At 35.5% G+C, this 22,797-nt stretch overlaps 1 long non-coding RNA gene across 1 annotated transcript in view; it reads right to left on the bottom strand.

Annotated features, from left to right (window-relative positions):
* LOC121667266 overlaps positions 1–21,409 on the bottom strand; it is a 23,809-nt gene extending 2,400 nt beyond the window's left edge. The window contains exons 1-2 of the long non-coding RNA XR_006016997.1: positions 21,149–21,409; positions 4,206–4,305 (exon numbers count right to left, since the gene is read on the bottom strand). This is a non-coding gene — a long non-coding RNA (uncharacterized LOC121667266). The remainder of the gene's footprint in view (positions 1–4,205; positions 4,306–21,148) is intronic.
* Between the last annotated feature and the right edge of the window lie 1,388 nt (positions 21,410–22,797).

The raw sequence follows: 22,797 nt of genomic DNA, 5'->3' as shown, positions 1-22,797 counted from the left end.
TCCCCTTCCTTCCCTTCCCTTCCCTTCCCTTCCCTTCCCTTCCCTTCCCTTCCCTTTTCCCTTCCCTTCCCTTTTCCCTTCCCTTCCCTTTTTCCTTCTTTTCCTTCCTCCCGTCCTTCATTTATTTTTTTGTCTTCATTCTGGACCCCGACCCGTGGTTGTTCTCAAGTACATGATGAAATAGGTTTCATAAATGAAACTGAGGTGATAAATTTAGAGTAGGTATGCCAATAGAGCAATAAAGTATCAATACTTGTGGTTATTTTTTATTTGTATAAGCAATAAAATGGTTTTCAAAATCACAAAAATTCAAAGAGAAAATATTATATTACAGAAATAAAAAAACAAATATAGCTTTTTAAAATTCTATATTTATTTCACCATGGTTTGTCCATTTGCTTGAATGAACTGGTTAAATAAGTGAAATACTCTCCTTAATATTTACTGAATCTTAGGAATACAATGTATTGATTTCCAAGTCACTTGTCATAAGAATGGATAAACACTGAATTGTAAAGAAGAAAATGGCCTACTTTCCATGCATTGTAATATCTACTGGAAAATATATACCAGGGACAAAACCTTAGTTTTCCATTAGTTTTCATTTCTTCACACATTTTTAAAAGGTTGAAATCATAAATATACAGAATACACTTCTCTTCAGATACTGAGGTAAATTATTAAAACTTGCTGTAGAACTTTTTGATAGTCTAATAATACTTGAGCACAAGCAAAATTAAAGATTTTATCACATTGGATTACTTCATAGAAGCAATTTTTTCCCTAATCTCATATGATGAAGGACTTAATTTAGATGCAGAATATGTTATTTCTGACAAGCTAGAAGCCAGTGTGATTTTAACTATAATCTGAATGCAATGAATTTGATAGTTCAGGACTAAACTTATCATCTGGGTCAGACACAGGTACACGTAGACTTATTTGAGCTCTTAAAATATTGAATTCTTCTTTTCCAAATTTTGATCAATTTACTTCAAAGTTCTCAGCTTATCTGTGTTCCAAATTTCATGATGCTGAGTCTGCTTTACCTGAAAGCTCACATCCAGATCTAAATTTCGTCTTAATAAGGAAATTCTGGTTTCTTGTGCTGACATTAAAAAACTCTAAGTTAATTGATTGCAGGTGAAATGATCTATAGACTTTTCAATTCAGTGTTGCAGTATTCAATCTCCTGTTTGAATGAAAATAGATATAGTTGGAAGAAAGATTTATGCACAAAGATTGCTCTCTAGCCCTTGGTATTTGTCCAGGTTGTCCAACTGTCATATCAAATGAATAAACTGACTATAAAAATGTTTTCCTCCAAATATAGACCATTCCTTGTTCTTTCCTGTGTTTTATATGTGTCAGGGGGACAGGAGTGGCAGCAGAGGACATGTCAAAGCATTTCTGCAATAGCTAATGAAGATTTTGTAGAGCACCTATAGTATTCTTTACCTACCATATATATAAAAAGGGGTTTCTGTGAGATGAAAAGAACAGAAGCCTTTTAAGTAGTATGACAACTAAACATTTCTTTTGGTTCCATTTCTGTCTCTAAGAGGTTTCACATATTTTCTTCTATGTTACAATATACTGTAGGAAATATACTGTTTGAAATATACTTTCAAAATGATACTGTTTTGAAAGCAAACATTATCGATAGAGAAATAGGAAGGCATGCATCTGTTAGTAGAACATAAATGATTGGCAGGGCCAGATAAAGTCTTGATAACAAAATGTGTGCTATTTATTATTATTTTGAGAATTTTTCTCTTGCTGTTCATATCCTTGGATTTGTCTACAAAGAATTTAACAATTTTTTTCCATGGCTGGCCAGTATTTCCTGTTCTAAACCAGCTTATCTAACTACTGGATGTTTGGGAATTCTAATGTGGCAACTGACCACGCATTTGTTGGGAAGAACTCATTGCACTCATATAAAGCTGTTAAAGAACAACAGTGCAATAGCCATGAATAATTAAATAGGCTAACTGCACATTCATGCAGTAATATTGGATACATAGGTATCTACACACACTATTTGCATAGTAGGTCAGATCCTTGATGCATTCGCTATGTTTAGAGTCTTGGACCAGACTACAAGAAATGCTGGGTGAAATACAGAGCTTTGATTTCTAATTAAACTAGGTCTGTTACCAAAAATGTCTGTTTTGCATGCTGACCAACTCATACTGTATCACAAAGCCAAAAGCTTCTTTGTGTAGAGAAGACATTATTGCCATAATTCTCACGGTGAAGTGGTTCTCTAACAACACTAGTGTAAAGAATGAAGATAACAGGTGTGTGAGTAGATTCAACTTGATCTTTGACTGTTGTCACTACTTTTTAAGCACTCTGAAGCGATTAATATCAGACTGTATGGAAAGTTCAGGCTGGCAGTCATAAAATAAAGGTAATGTGTAGGTAGTCTGATTGGTACATGACAGCCAAGGCTCACATGGCTAAGCACATATGCTTTGTGCAGTGTGGATGTTGGTCTAGCTGGAAAATACAAGAAACTCCAAAATGCAGGGTGTTACGTTGTTCTTATTTTTTTGGCTTATACGTCATAAGAATTTGCCTGTCTGAACAATATATTTCATGCTTTCTATTTGTATTCATGAGCTCTATCGATGACCACTTCATGCACCAACTAGAGACCACCACCAGTAAACAAAGTAAAACTGAGTTTTAAACAAATTTTAGAGAGAGATAATCAATTTTTTTTTCATTATTTTAAAAAAGGCTCATCTAAAAATCTAATAAAATGCAAAGGAGGGAAGGAATAAAAAGACTTTTCATATAATACACATTTTTTTGAAAGTTAGATGATTGTTCAGCAATGAAGTGTCATGTACTGTGCACTACTGTATTCTTTTTAATGTTTTTCAGCTGAAAAGAGTACTTTTTGTTTCCTTCAAGCATATTTGAAAGAAAAAAATCCAGAAATGTTCCAAATAGGAAACAAATACATATTACCTTGAGGCTTAAGGACATTTTATTTTCATGAGTTAAGACTTCCTCATTAGTTTCAGAATGAAATAGAGTCACAGGTCAGGGAATAGGTCACTCTAATGAGAAAAATAAGATGTGTAGATCTTCCCAAGACCTATTGTATTTTATTTGTGGAATATTGGTATAGTTTTATCATGTTTCTGCTGAGAACTTTTCCATTTTGAAGTTGTGTTTATGATGTAACAGTGGTTTGGTTTTTTCTTTTTCCTCTAGAATAGTCTCTTCTCTCATGCTGCCATATAATTTATACTCTGAATGAGAGAATTTATGCTCAGTGTACATTTTAAATTTTAGAGAAATTATTGATAGAAAAAGTAAGATGACAGCAAAGATGAAGGTTCTATTTTTCTGGGTTTGAAATAAAATAATTATAGTTGTTACTATTATTATTGAAAGTATTGGTGGGACATTTCCAGTACAGTATGCAAACAATCATAAATCTTATCCTCCAGTACATAGGTTATCTGGAAAAAAATCTGTACAAATAGTCGAGCATGTTTCCTGAGAAAACACTAATCACTAATTTAAATGAATTGTAAATACTTCCATATTTTGAGATCCTGAATTTTGTTGTAGACACTGAGAAAACAATTCAGACATGCCCTAATACTGAAGAGTATGTGAAATATTTCTAAAGGCATTTTCAACTAACTAGCATAAAACATGCAGATATGTGAATAATAATACTAAATGTGCAACTTAGGCCCTTTCTGTGCAAAAAACTTCCTACTTGTGATTCCGACTAGCTTGCTTTCTTTAGCTTAAAGCATCTCTTTTCTTCATGACTTCAGCTTTCACTCTTACTTTCCTATTACCTCAGCTACTCTGCTTCAATTTTGAATATGTGTATACCTGCGGCATTTGATAAGGGACAAATTTACCTGAGAATTGATTTTCCTGATTGGTACTTTGAAGAAGTTGTAGATTTTCCAAACAAAGATTATCGATGTGTGAAATATGTCTTTCATACAGTATATATTAAGACTGATGAGTAAAATGCAACCCATATGAAATGAAGCTCATATTAATCATCTTCATTACACTGAAATGCTGGTTGAAACTCATATTTCTGCCAGACCTGTGTTTATATATGCCTATTTTTATACTCACATATATATTTATCTAGAATATATATTTGAATGAATTACAGAAATAAATAGACCTATGTTTCACACATTTATGCTTACCATTCATTAATCATGTTGTTTAGTATTTGTCTGATCACTAAAGAATATTTAACCAGAATGTTTTCTGCCAAGTGAAGTTGGTCATCTGAGGAGGAATTATCTGTGAAAAACAAAGTATAATAATCATTACAATATCCAACAGTTTCTCATAATATTTCTAGTTGTATATGTTACTTAAAGTAAAACTATAAAATATGAAAAAAAATGCTTATTTGTTAATATTAAAATAGTAAGAACTGTGAGTGCCTGTAACTCCGCAAAGAAGAACAGTACCATAAGGACTTGGTGCAAAAATATCCAGTTCTTTATGTATTTAAAAGAACTAGGTAGGTCCACAGGTTCTCATTCCTCAATCCTTGTCTTGCATCTGCTGGAGCATTTTGTATAGTATTACTGACGTGTAAACCTGGCACATACACTGCAGAAAGGAAATTAAACAAAACACTGAGATAAGATGAAAACCTTAGCTTTGTTTTGTGTAACCACAAATTAACTTAAAAAGACCCAAAACCAAAAACAAAACCACAAAAAACAAAACCCGTTACCAAGAAAAATTATCATTATTCAATAAGAGAAATTCTATTACATCTCAAGAGTCAGTGAGCCAAATCTTTAAACGAAAAATCTTACATTTCTAGAGAGAATCCTTGATGTGAAAGGAAAGAATTGCTGACATTAAAAATAGGAAGTTAGGAGCCAGATTCCTTGTCTTCTTTCTCTACTCTGCAGTGGCGGACTGTAAGATAATATTGAAATGGCCAGAGAATTGATCTGAAGGGAAAGTTCCTTCAGTTTACTTTATAAACTTGCTGTGGGACACTGAGACAATCAAATATAGAAACACTGGATACATTAGAAGCTTGAAATAAAATTATGTGCTTTACATCTATTTGTGCAACTATAATAACCAAAACAATTCTTCTCTGTGATCAAACATTGCTCCTTTGCTTCTCTCCTCAAAAAGGTAAAATTGAATATTTGACCAGAAGCAGGGTTTATCTTCACTAAAACAGCAAAAAACAAAGAAATTTGAGATTTTTTGATAATATTGTCCAGCTGCAGGATAAAATAAATTGGAAAGATAAGTATGGAATTACATGATGAATAAGTTTTTCTTATGTCAGAAGAAAAGACAGAATCTAACATGATTTGCGGGGAGGAGGACAGGGGGAAGAAAATATGCTGTTGTGTGTATGAGGCCCTGCCAAGAGCATAGTATACTCCAAATCTTATGAAATGAGAAAAAAAGCACTTTCTTGCAGGTGAAGAGCGGACATCTGATTAAAAAGAATATGTTATATGTGGCCAAAAATATATTAAATATGTTTAAATCTCCAAATTTTCAGTCCAGTTTTCATCTGTATTAATCACCTAAAATTTCAAATAAAGGTCCTTAAGTCATGGGTGTTAAGAACCTTCAGAATTACCCAACATTTATTACTTAAAATTTTTATTGAAAAGCAATCAGGTTTTCATTGGCAGGTTACAATGTAAACAAAGATATTTTGCTTTCCATTTTGTTTTTGCTTTTTCCTTTATTTTTCTTTTAGCATAGTAAGTACCCTTCATCTTCCAAATGACCAAGAATGAGACCTTTTCTAATTTTTCAATTGATCTATGAGATAACAATTTAATTTTCAACATCAAATTGATGTGCTGATTAGCAATTGGCACATGAATGTTTTAAATGTAAATCATTAAAACCGATTTTGTAGTGTCTTGATTCCATGATATCCTCTCTAATTAAGGTATTACATTTAACTGTTGGCAGAACATTTAGCAGCTGTTTAGAAGATCTTACATAGACAGCAGTTGTTACTAGGTCACTTTCCAAAAAGTGAAAGTATGTTTCAAATAAAATTTCAGCCATATTAGTCCTTGGTGTACTTCTAACTAAAGTTTTCATTAACATAAAGTTGTAAGGTAAATGCGCTGAATGACAAGAATGTGTTCCATCTCTCTTCTATCATTATTCAATGACAGATAATTTACAAAACATTATAATCTAGTTGTTGTGATATGGTTTGTAGTTTAATTGGATTTTTTTTATGCATCCTTCTTCTCACTTTGTAATTTTTTCCTTTCTCACTTAAGGATGACTCAGTCATTACTTTTTCCATAGGTACTCCCTGACTACAGAGGTTCTTCTATCTAATGAGCACTTGCAGTTGACTCTCTCTGGGAACAAATTTTCAGCCTTTCTTTGTACTAACACTCCCAGTCTTCCAGGAGTTAAGGCTCCATTATCTTTCTGAATTTTACTTTTCTTTCTTCTCTTTTTATCTTTTCGCAGACTCACAGGATGTTTGCTTTGGAAGGCACCTCTGAAGATCACATAGTCCAGCCCCACCATATAGCAGGTTCACTAGAGCAGATTGCACAGGATGCGTTCAGATGGCTTTTGAGTATTACAGTGAAGGAAACTCCAGAATCTCTCTGGGCCATCTGTTCCAGAGCTCTGTCACCTGCCTATTAAGATGGAACTTCCTGTTTCATTCAGGTGTTTTCATGTGGTATGAATTTTCAAGAAAATCAAAATACCAACAGTAGGAGGCTTCTGAGAATAAAAGGGGATCAGATTTTATAAAAAATTACTATGATGAGGTGATAATATGGTGAGGCAGCTGAAAATGTAAATGTTGTCAGAAGTGGAGAGGTGGAGGTAGGTGAAAACCGAGACAACATGATTGAGGACAAGATTCTTTGCAATTATATATTGCCTTTTGTCTACTGACATTACTGGAAAAGTGCTAGGCTACAGCAGCTGTAGGTCCAGTCATACAATTTGATAAATGCCTGAGATTTCAAGGAAAAAATAAGACATGGTAAGGACTATGACTATTATTTTAGCAAACTAGTTATGAGCTGAATCAATAGGATGGATGTTATTATGAATAGGAAATTGCCATGGTCAAGAGGAAGGATAGTGAAGGCATGAATGAGATTATTTTTTCTAAATCTAAATTTATTCATTTCAAACACCTAACCTTTTAAATTTTAGGTAAGAACATTTGTAGGTTTCTGATGTATGCAAAAAAGGTAAGAGAAATTTGCTGAATCCCACTGAAGGACAGATTGTCTGTATTCATGGGTAGATTGAAATGCCAGAGCGTTTGTAAAGGTAAGGAAGAGTAAAAGTGTCTATTGAACTGTAGATATGGGAAGCAGTGTGGCCAAGTGAATGCTTATGTGAGAGCTGATTGTATAGGAAAGTGACACAAAACAAATTATTATTGTTGAAGTGCTTACTGTAAACAGAGCATTGATTTCTTTGTGGGCTAAGGTTCAGTGATTTTACCTTAAGATCTGCACTTATTCATAATTTAGACATCTTTTGGGGGTTATTTTTAACTTGAAATAAAACAAACAAATGACAACCCCAAACCCAAAGCCTAAAACTCAAACTCAGAAGCTTGAGAGTTTCTGAAAGCTCCAAAGGTTTTTACAGCCCCTTGGTATTTATGATTCTGTTTATTTTCTGTTTCATATCCCTCTTTTGTTTCCATTCTGTATTACTACTGGCATTGTACAGTTTTCTCCAACTTTTTCTATCTGTCCTAGTTCTGTATTAGTGTTACCTGTGGTATCTTAACAAAACTGTTAGTGTCACAATTGTAAACAATTTCACAAAACGTAGACAAGAATAATGATGATAAAGAGAAGGGTGCTAGTGGGAGAACAATACAATATGGAGAAATCTTTTGGCACAGTGACCCATAACCTGTGGGTTTGGTTTTTTTCCCACCTCTTATTTTGTGTAGGCTCTAAAATTTTTTCATGATGGAATCATAGGATACTTGAGCTGGCATGGACCCAAAAGGATCACCAAACTCAACTCCTGGCCCTGCACTGGACAACCCCAAGAATCACATCATGTGTCTTTGGAGAGTGCTGTCAAAACACCTCTTGAACTCTGTCAGGCTGGTATTGTGAGGAACCTGAGGAGTGTGTTCCAGTGCCCAACCACCCTCTGGGTGAAGAACCTTTCCTAATATCCAAACTAAACCTCCCCTGACACAGCTTCAGGCCATTCTCTTGGGGTCTGTCACTGGTCACCACAGAGAAGAGATCAGTGCCTGCCCATCCTCTTTTCCTCATGAAGAAGTTGTAAATACAATGAGGTCTCCCCTCAGTCTCCTCTTCTCCAGGCAGAGCAAGCCAAGTGACCTCAGCCACTCTGCATATGGCTTCCCCTCTATCCTTCGCTGTCTTCATAGCATTCCTTTGGATGCTTTCTAAACTTTTTATATCCTTTTTATACTGTGATGCCCAAAGGGAGGTTTCTGTATATGTGACCAGGCTCCTCTCTCTTTAATGAGATTCAAATTGAGAGGAATATTATTTATCTAAGTGTTTAATTTATAAATTAAATTATATTAATATAAATATAAATTATAAATTATTATAATATAAATTAAATTAATTTAATTTATAAATTAAATTATAAATTTTTCTTTTAGCATTCTTAATGCAAATTCAGCATTTTTATTTTCTCACATGTGAGAGGGGAAGTAAGATCTGCTGCACTGACTACTTCTGTAGTTCTCATTCTGGGAGAAAATTTTTAAAAGACTTGACATTTTTAAGTGATAAATCACTTTGTGCATTATTAATATAAATATTTTTTATGATATATGAATCTTCTCCATCAACAAAGGATAAAAATTAAACATTTTTTACTGCATACAGGTAAGTTACAAACAACAACAAAAAAGATTTATTTAAAATAAATTTTAAAAAAATGTTTAAAATTTTAGAGGTATGTCATCTCAGTTTATCTCATATTATACAAGTCAATAGTGTTTTACATTACTTCATTTAAATTTATGTTCTGTGATTTCGTTAATCACTGAGCCAAGCAAATGTAAAATTGATTCACTGCCTATCTATACACATACAAAATCATACTCACATCCTGGCATAAATCCTTGGATTGTAACAGCTTAAATGTCACAGTGAGAAGGTCACTTTGCTTCACTGTGAATGGTGCTTGCCTGTTCTGTGGAAGTGGCATTTTTTTTTATAGTCTGATCCATTAAAGTACCAGAAATAATAAAATCAGAATCCTTAAGGTTGGGGAACACCTTCAAGATCATCAAGTTCAATGGTTAACCCAGCACAACCACCAGTGAACCATGTCCTCATGCCATATTCACATGTGTTTTGAATACTTCCAGGGACTTCACTGCTTCTCTGGACAGTCTGTTCCAATGCTTTACTATCCTTTTCATGAAAAGTGTTTGCCTAATCTAAACCTCCCCTGGTGCAAATTGAGGCCATTTGCTCTTGTCCTGTCACTTTTTACCTGGAGAAGAGACTGGCACCTACCTCACTACAACTTCCTTTTGTGTAGTTGTGTAGAAAGTGATAAGGTCTCACCTAAGCCTCCCTTTCTCCAGTGTAAAGAACCCCAGCTCCCTCACCCCTCATAGGACTTGTGCTCTGTGTCTTTAAGTTTTCAGTCCATGTCTTGTGAGTCAGTAAATTTACCATGAACACAAAAATGTGGTCACACTGATCATTGCTTTCAGCCTGAACCACCTGGGAAGGCAGTCATCTTGGAACAGGTGTACTTCTTTCAGCAGGAAAGGGATAGATTTGCTGTGGTCATCTTTAATGGTGTGTTGGTTTGGCTGCTGTAGAGTTAATTTTTTTTCACAGTGTCTGGTATGGGGGCTGTATTTTGCATTTGTCCTGAACACAGGGTTGATAATACAGAGATGTTTTTGTTACGGCTGAGCAGGGCTTACACAGAGCCAAGGCCTTTTCTGCTATTCATACTGCCACGATGGCCAGAAGGCTGGGGTTGCACTGGAAGTTGGGAGGGCATGCGTCTGGGACAGCTGACTCAAAAAGACCAAAGGAATATCCCACACCATATGACATCATGCTCAGTATATAAAGCTGGGTGAAGAAGGAGGAATGGAGGAACATCTCCCCAAGTAACTACGACACATGATGGGGCCCTGCTCTCCTGGAGATGGCTGAACACCTACCTACCCATGGGAACTAGTGAATTAATTCCTTGGTTTTTGCTTTGCTTCCAGATGTGACTTTTGCTTTCCCTATTAAACTTTGTCTCAACACACCAGTTTTCCAGCTGTCACCCTTCCAACTCTCTCCACAATCCCACTGATGGGGAACTGAGCTAGTGGCTGTGTGGTATTTGGTTGCTGGCTGGTGTTAAACCATGACAAATGGCTTCACTGTTTTTAGGGGAATGTTGAAAGACAATATTATTTATTCTAATTAATAAAACCATAAATCAGTATATCTTTCTAAACTTCCTGGTTATTAATGATAGATTGGCCATTAATCTAATTACAATGAAACATAACTTTGTGAGCTTGAAACCCTATCTGTCTTGAGAGAGAACGGTGATGGTTGCCTGGTCAATCTCAAGCTTGCACAGCCCCAGCAAAATCACTGCTATGTGTCCTGTGGTCACCCTGCTTCACTATTGCAAGTGACAGAGTACAGACAGAGTAGAAGCAGCATGACTGCTATTTCAGTCATATGTACTGCAAGTATTTATTTTCTAATGTCAAGCAGCATAATCCATCTGATGCTTATCACCTGATGTTTGAGTCAGCTGTTGTCACGGCCACATATCAGAGAGATACAGGAGGCCTCCTAGATTTCTTCTATTGAATAGATTAAGCACTTTCAAATGAAGCTGTAAAAGCCCAAACTAGAATTCCAAGGAACACAAATAGAGTTTCCAGACTTACTTCTCTTCGTGAGTAATACAATTTTCTGGATCGAATTTATCTTGCAGAAACATTTTTCATTAAGCTATAAAGATGTATTGAGATGGACATAGAAGCATGATGCAAGTAGACTATTCAGAATGTCTTTTTCCCTTTGGAAAGCCCTTTCTAAGTGTCAAGGTGTATAAACAAGACAGTCTGGATAGGGGTGTGTTTTATTATGTGCCTTGAGATAAATCCTGACCCAGCCTACAGTTTGTTATTGCATTTGTTAAATTTAATAATGTGTGCTTTTGGAGATTGATGCTCTAAAAATACAGTTTTCTGGAGTGTTTTATTTTAAACATTCAGAGTCTGAAAGACTTACAAAATTAGTTCTGAAAATTCTCAGTGAACATTCAGCAATGTGTGAATTACTCAATACCCTGAGTGTTGCAGGTTATTTGGTATGTTAAAAAAGCTCACCTGTAAATTGGCTTCAGCTGTAGCTGTTAACCTGTAGCACTTTCGCCACTGTGGCAGTGGTGTCTTTAGTGTGATGTTGGTATCTTGAGCCACTATGATGTATCTATGTTAACTATTAAGTACACGAAAAAAAAACACAGGCCAAATATTATGGTGTAGCTCTGATGGTGACTTGGCCAGTTTCTCATATGATCTCTGTTGCATAGGCATTCATTGAAGATTATGGTATTATTTCTTCTCTGTGATGTTGTTTGAAAATATTCCTATTCTTGGATCAGATGAAGGACCTCAAATAAATAATTCTCCATTCCATAACTTTGGTTTAACAGCATGCAGAGTGCAAGTTTATGTTACAGTAAGCAGAGCAGTCTGATCATTCATTTGAAAACTGACATCTAAGCACAAGAAACAACCCCTTACTCTGATATTCCTCAGTTTTGAATGTATCATTTTGACACTCGTTGTGATACTGTCAGTGTTAAGATTTTTAAAATAACAGGCCAGATCTCTGATGCATGAGGTAATGGAAAAGTAGGAAGCAACTATATATCAGCCAGCTGCTGATGATGCTGGCTTTTCTATCTGCATCTTCACTCCTCATATCCTATTTCTTTGTTTGCCTTACACTACTCTACTGAGCCTATCAAGGCTTTCTGCAATCAGCCTTTTCTAGTCATGGCAGAATCTAATGCCTTTGCTTCTAACCCTTTGCTCTAGCATCACTGTTGATAGGAACACAGATGGACCAGTCTGTGGCATTTAAGTAAAACCTTATAAAATTAAGGCCTTGTTGCCTTTGTAAAATTATGGCTCAGGCCTGTTACTTTGGCTAGAGGACTCTGAGAAAAGTTCGTGAGAGGAAAAAGAATTAGTTTCATCCATGAAAATGTAGTATCAACAGAAGCAAGAAAGTTAAACAATAGAAGGAGAAAAACAGCAACATATCAGCACTTGTTGTTTTTCTGAATGCTTGAATGCTTATGCTCTAGGTAGCCAATGGTAGTATGTTGTAGTTAGTAATAGCCAATGAGTCCATTGTGGTAGTTTAGCAGCCAGTGAATATGTAACCCGAATGATAACATACAAAAGGTGTGTAAAAGAAGCTGCTTTGTTTAATAAACAGCTTCTTGGCCCTTGAAAGAGGCACTGTCTGTGTGTGTCGTGACTGCCCCAAGAGCGACACCAGTCTTCACTGCATGTTGGACAGTGGGAAATCCAGTTTCATGGAAAAAAAGAAGCTCTTTTCCCAAAGATCAGTAGTCAGCTTATTTCACCTGCCAGACACAAATAGCTGAGTACAAGTAAATCATACGTCCTTTGCTAATTTTGCTTGATTTTACATGGGCAGCAATGGCAGAGCTTTAACTTACAGATGGTGTCTTTCTCAGTTCTGCAATCTAACCAAAGTCTGGAGGCAACAAAATTTCACAGAGGGAAAAGGAAAGTGATTGTTTTGGTATGAAAGTAGTGATTTGCTTTTGGGTAACCTGTTCTCAGAAAAGGGTGACACGCTTTAGTCAAAAGCATTCTAAAATCCAACATAAGGAAGGCAGGTAGCTTGTACAGAATATTGCATTGGGGAGTATTTTATTCAGGACTTGATTTTGTCATACAAGTAATAAAACAACCATAATTTTTTTAGAAAGGAAAAAGAGTAGGAGTGTACTTTTCCCTTCAACATATAGGATTTTACTTGCAAAATTGTAGCTGTCCAAGTTATAAAATGAGAAATATCAATTTATGATTGCTGTCATGTTAGGTTTTATACATTTCATTCCATTATGGAGTAAAAAAGGGATTTTTTTTTTGCCACTATGAATAATACAATTTCACCAGTTAAATGTGATTCATATAGTCTACCTTTGTAACAACTTTCCTCATCTTAAAAGGTTTTGATATGCTGTACTTCTAAGCATGACATTTACATGTGCTATGAAGCTACTTAGATGAAATTTTGATTTATTGTTCATGAATTGTCTATCTTCCTTTGTGGTCTGTAGTAATGAATTAATGGAAACATGTGAAGTCAGAAGAAATTCTTCCTAATATCCAATCTAAACATCCTCTGAAGCAACTTGAGGCCATTTCTTCTCATTCTGTCACTTGTTTCTAGTATTATAGAATTTTACACATACACACAGGTGTTCTTTAAAGATGTCAAATTTATTCAGTCTCTGACATTAAATTTCTGGTATGTGTGGATAGTGCTGCCACTCTCTACCTCCTGACACCCGCAGGACTCCACAAATGTTGGTGCTGCTGTCTCGGGTCCCTGTTCCAATGTGGGGAGGAAAAAGAACTGGATTCTCAAGCACCATCAAGTGGTGGCCCTACCCTGGACCTGGCTCTGGCTTCATACTACCAACAGGAGTCAAAAATTTCACTCTAAAACGGTTTTCCATTGCAAAATGCAGCTTTTAGAGTTGCTACAGTTGCAAGTAAATCCAAAAGGCAAGACAGAGGCAAGAGAGCGAGAGAACTCTGCCTACATTCCCCTACTCTTTAAAAGGACCCCTGGAAACCCCACAGACCTTTGATTCCATTTCTGGCCACAGCTGGGTGTTAAAGAGGCAGTGACAATTTCAGGCACAGACAGATATGGAATACAATAAAATTTTGGGTTTCCCAGGACACCCCAAAATCAAGTGTCCTATTTATGACCCCACTTCTTGCACTAGTGCAGTTATGCCACTGTTATATAACACACCACAATTGAGTGTTGCCTCAAAAATGATCAAGTTTGGTCCTGCCTCCACAAGGCAAGAACTGAAGCTTGTTCCCTTGCAGCTTATGCCTAGGCACCCATGGTGTTTTATGCAAGTTTCACCACCAAATGAGTGTTTAAGGCATGTGCTGCAAATGTAATTACCCCTCTCCTTACAGACATGTATTTAATCTGGTTTTTTGTAATGTGGTTTTATTGCTTTTTAAGTGTTCACCTTTCTTGGGCAGCATGCTTCAGTGCTTTCCAACCTTTTCCATGAAGAAACTATTTTTAATATACAATCTAAACCTTGTCTGAAGCAATCTGAGGCCATTTCTTCTACTTCTGTCCATTGTTTCCTGGGAGAATAGGCCAAATCCCACCTTGGTCCACCCTCCTCTCAGGTAGTTGTAGAAACCAGTAAGACCTCCCCAGAGCCTCCTTTTCTCAGACCCCTAAGCTGCTCCACATCAGACTTGTGCTCCACACTTGTGCACCAGCTCTCTTTCCCTTCTCTGGACATACTCCAGCACTCAAATGTCTTTCTTGACATGATGGGACCAAAAGTGAACCCTGGATTCAAGGTGTGGCCTCACCTGTGCCAAGTCCAGATGGATGATCCCTTCTCTAATCCTGCTGGCCACACTATGCCTGATACAAGCCAGGATGCCATTGGCCTCCTTGGACGCCTGGTCACAGAAGAAGATCAGGTTGGTCAAGAAGGACCTGCCTTTCACAAACCCGTGGTGGCTGGGCCTGATCCCCTGGTTGTCCTGTACGTGACACATGATGGCACTCAACAAGATTTCTGCATAACTTTCCCCTGCATTGAAATCAAATTACCACAGAATCTTTAAAGGACAAACATATCTATATATGTGTTTTAAAAAATTTGTAATTAAAGACACGATTTCTGGAAAGAATTATTCATATAAAAAACCATCACTAATGTGACTAAGCCCGTTAATTTGAATGCCATTACTCTGATTTAAAGCAATGTAACCTGGAGGAGAATTGGCCCCATATGACTTCCAAATAGATAGTTATCAGTTAAATGAATTGGTGTTAAGTGAATGTGTCAATTAAATACGCATAAGTATAAAATCTTACAGCTTTAGGCCTCTCCTGCTCTGTTTGGCATGAATTCTCAAAAAACCTTTATTGAAGTTTTAACTCTCGTTAATCACCTTATACCTTAAAGAATTTTTAAGAGCTGAGGCACCATTCACCTCCTTGTACTTTATAATTTAAGACTTTGGAAAAATAGGTCTAATCTACATTAATTCCAAAAAAAGTAGGTGGACCATTTACTTTGATTCCCTTAAAATAATCTAATTTCACAGACTTTATGATTCACTTAAATTAAGGTTGAGAAAATACAGCACTACCAGAATCATATATATGTACGATTCAAAGTAAAGGACAAAATCTGTAACAAGTGAAAATAAGAATCAAAATGTTGATTTTGGATTTAAAATTTAATCTTAAACTCTCTAATTGTTCGAGGGCATTTAATTGTCCTTCCTATTTCCTGCTATGAAGATTTCTGTTGATTTACTAGTGATCAAGATATTAACTGAACAACTGAATTGAGAAAATCAGGATGATCTCATATCTGATCCCTTTGATTTCAAATTGGATTTTGTCTTGTGGACCTTACGGCCAAGTTGCCATATAGATGCTAGCTCACAACCACACATACCAAATGGGAAACTATTAGACTATTTTCTCAGCTAGAACAAATGGCTATTTAGCACTTTATGGAGCTTAGCTAATAGTGACAGGAACATAATCCAGAGCTGGAACCATTTTAAACAAAAATATTTATACAAAACTATTTCTATGAGACCTTCTGGTACTACTACATTTGTTTTCACATGGTCCAATAAGTTTCCTTGCTTCTTTCCAATAGTGTCTGTCCTCTTGTATTTTAAAGGGTATGCTTGGTAGGATGTACTTTGGAGTCATTACAATTCATGTTTTTTCCTTCCATCCCACTGTATAAGCAGCAATAATTTAAAATGATCACATAGCTCATCCTATAAGAATAAGAAGCATTTTTTTCTTTGAAAGACCTTTTTTTTTTTTTTTACCTTTACATAACAACTTCTTTGAAAGGAACACCAAAGATTAGAGAGCTATAACCTACTGTCTTTCAAGACATAGTTTTCACCTATTTCATGGGATGAGGCAAGACCTGGAGCTTTCTAGATGGTGGAAATATTACTATTCATCTGAAGGAAATGAGAAAAAAATATTAAAATGTCTCTCTTATTTTGTATTCTGTCAAAGGCTTAATGCCCATACAAGAATTTTCTGCTGTTGTATTTTCAAAAATTTTAAAATACACACCCTGAGGGAAAGCTGTTTAAAATACAAGTCCTCAAAAGTCTATCTGCCAACAAAGCAATATTCTTTCATTTTTTCTCTTGAACACAAAGGGCTATTTCTTTTTTTTTTTTTGTGGTGGCTCTGTGTACATTTGTGTGTGTGTGTGAACAACTGATTGGCACATAGGTCTGCTTCCATCTTACACTGATTAGTTTCTACTGATTATTTAACTTTTTGCATACAAGAACTGCAGTTAAGACTAATATTAGGCCAAAGTATCCTAAGTACTGACCTTTTTCAGTTATGATCTCGGCATGTCAAACAACATTGATAAAATCATACCATAATGATCTCTATTGGAAGATGAACATTAAAAGGAATACTCACTTTGCAGGCAGCTTTCCTATAGTATTTTCCTTGCAAACCAAATTTTTGACCAGCCAGCAAACATTACTTGTGGATTTAGGGGTTTAATACCTGCTATTATAAAAAAAAGGGATCTTTTTCAAAGAAAAATCTATAGCATACTCTTATTCTTTCTGGTTAAAATCATGGTTAAGGAAGAGAATACACCCAGTTTAATGTGAGAAAAAAAAGGAGGAAACATATTTAAAAACACGCAATCATTTCCATTTTTTAGAATGAAAATGAGTTGTTGCTGGTAATGACTATATAATCCCATTGACTTCTTTCAAGTTTGTCATATGGATAACATCACCAGTATGAGTAAATATTTTGGAGCTCAGTCTAGCTGATGAAAACAGTGCCCAGACCAGTTAAAGTTCTTCCATTTTCAACAAGTTAAATTGGATAAGATCATGGCTTGCTGTTTGGTTTGCTAAGACTCTTCAATAGAGTCAGCAGAAACAGTCAGCATTCACCAAGTTAAAAGCTGTATTTGTATGAGCCTCTTTGTTCTCTAGAGGGATAACTCTGCCCACACAACGTTTTTGACCTCTGGTCATGGGAATGGGTAAAAAAACCAAACCAGCAAATTGTTCCTCATGATTCTCTTTCATGCAACTACTGACAAGAAACACACCTCTGCTACAACTACCTAGGAATATTCTGGTTTCAAGGGTGAGGGTATCACAAAGTGAATGATCCTTGAACGATATGAAACGTTAGTTTGAAAGCTGTGTTTCAGGAAGTGAACTTGAAATTATCTGTACTTTGACCTGTAAAATATTGGGTGACTTTTTCAGTAATGATGATGAAAAATATTCCTGCATAATTACACTGTGGACTGTTTACTTAATCAATAAATTATTTCAGTTCAATTTGAAACTATGGACGTATTTCTGAGAACAACTTGAGAAGTTAGTTTCTTCTGAAAGTCAGATACAGGAAAAAAAATAATACCCTATTTTCTTTGTTAAATATTAACTAAACTTACATATGTTTATAAGGAAGAAAAGATACTTTCATTTCTAAATCAACTTGGAATTAATTCATGAACATATCTTGAAAAGGATGACCTCAAGAACCAGGCACTGATTTGTTCTGCATGTCCTTTGTGATAGAGGGAAACAGGCTAGCCATGGAAAGGAAATGCCTTTAAGAAATGAACTGTAGATTATTCATATTTTGCTTTTTTTCTTCTGTTAAACAGCCATGTGGAAGTTTCCTCAGGTTATCTTCTTTATCACACTCCGTGTATACACATTTTACCATGCTTGTTAGAAGTATGTTTTAACCCCATAATTTTGAAAAAGTGCATGTTTATATAAATATTTCATATTAATTTTTGTTTTTATTAAAAAAATCACTAATATGTAAGTTCTAATATATTTCTTGGAAATTTTGTTTTTGTCATCAACAAGTAATGCAAATTTGCATAGTAAAATAGCTTACTTTGCAACTTTCTTAATCTGGAAAAAGCAAAATGTCAAACAGATTCACCAAACTGTCAAGTGCTACCAACTGTCTGAAAAAAACTGTTAACAGAAAAAGATTATTTTGTGTATTCTCAGTGTAGGGCAATAGAAATGAATGTAGTCTTTGCTATTGATTTTAGTGGAAGAAAACCAAGGGCACTAATAAATAGACTTATTGCCTTAGTGAAAAGAGTGTCAGTTTGATATTGCTTTTGTCTATAGCTGCCACTCCCACTTTTATTTCTAAACTCTGCTCTTTATCCTTTCAAAATCGCAATGTAGGGCTCAGGCTAAAAGAATACGATTCTTTGTTGACTAAGAAATTTGTAAATTTCCTATATTCTACTGCATAAGATAATTTTAATTGTGATGGATAGTAACTTTATAGTTACTTATTTACTCAACTCTGCATGTATGTGTGTTTACAGTGGTCTGCACCAGAAGCTGCAGTGAGTCTTGGGGATTGTATGAGCCAGTGCCAGGAAATGGGTAGACTGAGATCCAAATGAACTTACTGGGCAGGCTGTGGATCTGAACCAGGCTGTTGGAGAGGCCGAGCTCATACAAATGTGGATGTCTACTGTAATTTATGGGCCCTTATCTTGCTCAGCCAGAAAGGGGAGCTGTCTATGCTTGTAAACTTGAGACTGTTGCTGTCTACATGTCTGTGAGTGATCTGAATGCATCTGTCTGTGATCTATGCAGCCAGCTGTATGTATGTACATGGAGCACATGCTTTGTTTGCATGTGGCTTCTGGGAACCCATCTTCAGCCTTTCTACCAGCTGGCCTTGAGTACATGGAATGGTGTCATTCTGACTTGTTGAAACTCTTTTTCTAATATTCGGTCTGGTTAAAATTAAGTACCAAAATTTTTTAACTAAAGGGTTTTGTAGGTTATAGTGTTTAAGATGATAAGTCTATATTAAGTTTTCTAAAATAAGTCTTATTTTATGGAGTAGTGAAAGAGAAATACAGAATCCAGAACCTTTTCTTTATTCTCCCTTTCCATGCAGAATTCAATCTTGATAGCCTTTTTCTTATAGCTGTTCAAATGGCATTTGATTGCAGTTATATTTTCTATTTCATCCTCCTTTACTTTAGTTGGATAACGAGTATGAATTTATCCAGGCATATGTATAGAGATGTTTATAAATATGGGTCTGTAAACTATGTTAACAGCTAGATAAATATTAGGTAGAGATAAGGTGTAGATCCACTTAGTGTAGATGCACCAAGAAGAACCTGTAATTCCACAAAATCTAATAAAATAAATTCATAAATTAAACAGCAGAAAAGAAAGTAACCCATAAGAAAAGCAACAGGAAAAAGTGTGCAATTTAGTCATTTTTCCTTTATTTATAAACTGGTTTCTAGCTAAATCTTGCCTTGCCTGTAACAATATTCTTGAAATTCAGTTATGCAATTTCAAGTTTTCAAACTCTTGCACAATGTTGATCACTTCTCCATCAGTATTTCTCTCTTTAATCCCTTGACCCCAAATGACAACTTATTTTTGACACACTATGATTTCTGTCCCTTTGCTGTGTGAAAAGTTTGACTTGCTTGAACTTTCCAGGCAGGTTGTTGGACGCTTCTTTAAGTTTTTCACTCAAGTGACCTTACAGGCTCTGTGTTTTAGTGCTGCCTGAGAGAACACATTTTTTTCCTCTGTGCAGTTGTTCTGTGTGTCATTCATTCTGTTCATGTTTGCATCACCTGCCTTTTAAGTAATGCAATAATTCCTTATTATTTACACTCTCCATTTCCTACTAAGTTGTCTTCAGTAAGCAAACCACTTTCTTTAGCTCCTTCAATAATAACATCACAATATAGAGAGATGAGAATTTTAGTTCCCTTAACCTCAAAATTTCCTTTTTCTTTCAAATGTTTCTTGCATTTCTTCAGTTTATTTTGTAAAATTGTGTCAATAGATACGGCAGCACACATTTTAGTCATCTCACAGTCATCAATATATTATTACAGAACACAGGTAGATCAGTTCTCCCGCAACTACCATCCTGCATGATTCTAGATTGTTATCACTGATGCTTGCAAAGACCTGACCAACACCCCTCAGTATGATGAAAAATTCAGTAACTGAAGACAGCTGAGAAAAATTAATATGATGACAAGTTATTCTGAGAGTGCCTTAAACCTTGGTGATAGAAGTAGAAATCCTACAGTATTTTTACTGAAGGAAAGGGTAGTTGTCATAATTTCTTATTTTCACAGCTTTTATGAATTAACCAGCATTTTGTATTAAATATCGTGCTTATGGAAGAGGTCATTTGGTTATACAATAATAAAGAAGTTTAAGATTACTTTGTTAACTAATTTTTTTAAATGTCAGAGTATTTGTAGTTTTAATTATGAAGTATATTTGTAATTATATTATTTGTTTTCCTTTAAGTGATATTTAGGTTTTTTGTAACTCTATATAGCTTGAAATTAAGCTTAATTGTAAGGGTTTTTTTAACTGTCCTCTGTACTATTCCACATAAAGCGAAAGTGCTTTAATCACAGAATCCAGAATGTTTTGGGTCAGAAGGGGCCTTTGTAGATTATCTAGTCCAACACCTCTGCCATGGAGAGACATCTTTAATCTTTTTATAGATCAGATTGCTCAAAACTGTCCAAATTGACTTGGAACTTAACTATCCTATTCTATTCTAGTAAATTATTATATTTGACTAGGAAGGGCAAAACAACCTAGTAGCAACCTAAGTTCTTCAGCAGTTTTTGCAGTATAATTAACCTGTTTTACTGTTACCATGAAATTTTCACTAGTATATACATGTCAGTATTTTAGGACTAATTATTCCAGTAACATTGGAAAAGCTAGAACCTCACATACCTGACAAGAATTCACTGCTCGCTCAGTCGGCAGAGTCACCGTTCCATGCCCTGGAATGCCTCGAACTGCCTGGAGAGACAGCATGGGCAATCCGGCAGCTTGGTGGCTCCGAAACGCAGCAAGTGATAGCTGTTAGGCTATCGTCACAAGCAGAAGCAAAGAGGTAGAAATATAACCCTGACTCTGTGCCTGTATTCCTGTTTTCTTTATTCGTCCCATCCAGGGAGGGAACGAGAGAACCTGCTCACAGAAGGGAGAAGCAGGAGAAAAAGGGGCAGGTGAGTTGTGTTGGGCTGCCTTTATTTGGGGGAGGGGAAAGGGGAGAACAGGGGTGCGCCCGTGGTAACCAGCCGATTGGACTCTGTTTCAGGGGAGTCCATGCTATTTTCAAATTCTACCTGCGCTTGGAATAAAGGGGATTCAGAGCACATGGCAGAGACAAGTCTGGACATGCCTGGGCATGTCCCGGGGCTGGGCGGCCTTTCGGACAGGCAGCAACACGTTAATCAGCACTGAAGACACTAGAGCTGAGTAGTTACTCATAATTAGTCAATTAATAGTGATTTATTTGTAATTATTTTAACTTGATTTTCAGAATAAAGAAATAAAATGTCAGAAATTGAACTAGACCACCATTATTTTATTTGAAGAGAAAGCAAGCCTTCCCACCAGAGGCTTCTCAAAAGAAACCCACATTAAGTTTTTCTAGCGATTGCATATAAAAAGATTCCCAGGAATAAAACTTTGTAGGGCTAAAATTGTCATATTCTGAGTGAATGTGACAATTAAAAAGATAGAAAACCAAACTACCAGATTCCAGTATGAGTTCTGGAAAGTTGCTTGAGTAAATTTCCAGACATGCCATCAATGGGGAATAAAGAAAATAAAATTGAGGGCACAAGATTATGCAGGATTTGACTAAAAGAATTTTAAAAGAAATCTGCAGAGAGGATATAACATAGAGAGTGGAAGGGAGAAATGCAATGTAACAATAAATTTTCCAGTTTTTAAAAAACCATAATATTAGAAGAACTCCACAGAAATATTTTAAATAATTACAAAGAGTCCATAATTGGAGCTTTGTTCTTCCTGATACAGATTATACCTATGCATTTTAAAAAAAAAGGAAAAAGCATAAATTTGATAATTAGTTGTCACTGTCATAACTCTGTTGCCATACTCTTTTCTTCCTATTCGTGATTATTGTTTGTCACCACAGTGTCTTGTAGTTTTGTCTCCTTTCTAACTTGTGTTTTCTTACCTGATTGCTATCTGAAGCTCCTCATCAATGACTTGTAAATTATAATAAGGAGGACAAAGAAGGCTGCATAAAGTAAAGTGGTTTATTATATATGTGTTGCATAGTTGAGTTAAATTAACTAGTAAGACTGAGAGGCTTTGGGAAATAAGAATTTAAAATTAGAAAAATAAATAAAAGGATAACGTCGTGAAAGTTTTGTATAACAATCTTGTTGGAAGGACTAAAGCAAGAAATTATTTTAATTTTTTTATCAACTAGCAAGATTTGACATACACAGAAAGAATAATAAAGTTGACCAACAAACAAAAAGACATGAAATCTAATAAGCATTTAGTTGAAATAACTAGTATATTGGTAGAAAGCTTTTTAGAGGTTTTCACACAGCCAA

The sequence above is a fragment of the Corvus kubaryi genome, unplaced genomic scaffold, assembly GCF_017639235.1.
Source record: "Corvus kubaryi isolate FWS band 111438036 unplaced genomic scaffold, C.kubaryi_AGA036_p1.0 37357, whole genome shotgun sequence".
NCBI lineage: Eukaryota > Metazoa > Chordata > Aves > Passeriformes > Corvidae > Corvus > Corvus kubaryi.
This window is presented reverse-complemented; position numbering and strand designations above follow the sequence as displayed.